Genomic DNA, 957 nt, shown 5'->3' on the forward strand with positions numbered 1-957 from the left:
TGTTCCACGTTATCTTCATTATGACACAAAGACACCGCATACGTAGCGCTACGCCTGAATGCGTGGGAGTTGGCACCAGCACTTGGTCGTTGGGAGTGAGCATTGCTAAAGTATTGTAGACGCCAATTAATACGTTCTATCCGCAGCAAGGGAATAACAAAGGGTGGTCATCGACTCGAATTTCAAGATATTTTTTTTTGATATGCCAGATCTAAGGTCCAGGTAGCTTGTTGTCAATTCCAAGGTATTTTTATTCCACCGTGAGAGATTGGAAACCGCCGGATACCATCCGGATTTGGATGCTACGGGATTGCGCCAGGATTGCGCATCATACGGTAGCATTGGAGCAGGGGTGGCATCTCGCATCCGTCACATGGGGCGGCATGACGAAAAGACAGTCGTTGGTGCGAGCGACGCCACGTAGCATGCCGTAGCGCTCGTGGCCCGCGAGAAGCACCGCAGCGTCGGACGGCAGACCCAAGCAGTAGCGCACGGGTGGCGGACGCTCGGGCTGCGGCGGCGCGACGAGCTCCGGAGCTCGAGCTTTTGCCGCCATGTTGGCCTTGCTTCGGCATGTCTTGCACACACCCTTCAGCAACTCGTTCGCATTCTTCCGTTTCCCACAGCCGCCGACGCACCGATGGTTCTTGGGCGCAGGCTTGGGCGTAGGCGACATGGCAGATGGCAGTGCCACTCTTCGTTTTCGCAGGCATCGATTTCGAGCGTCGGTGATTGAGACGGATATGATAAAAGCGTGCTGGAAACGGCCTCGCTTCCGCACACGAGTTCGATGCGATATCCCTGGATATCCCTGAAACCTTTTGAACAGCAGACACTTGTCGCTTTGATTAAGCTCGTGTCAAAATCTTGGCGCTGGGGTCGAGTGGGCGAGTTCTCAAATCGATATCCGCAGAAGCTCACTCTGGGACCATCGGTTTTGGCGATTCGATCCAACAT

Source organism: Saprolegnia diclina (assembly GCF_000281045.1).
Source record: "Saprolegnia diclina VS20 unplaced genomic scaffold supercont1.219, whole genome shotgun sequence".
Lineage (NCBI taxonomy): Eukaryota > Oomycota > Saprolegniomycetes > Saprolegniales > Saprolegniaceae > Saprolegnia > Saprolegnia diclina.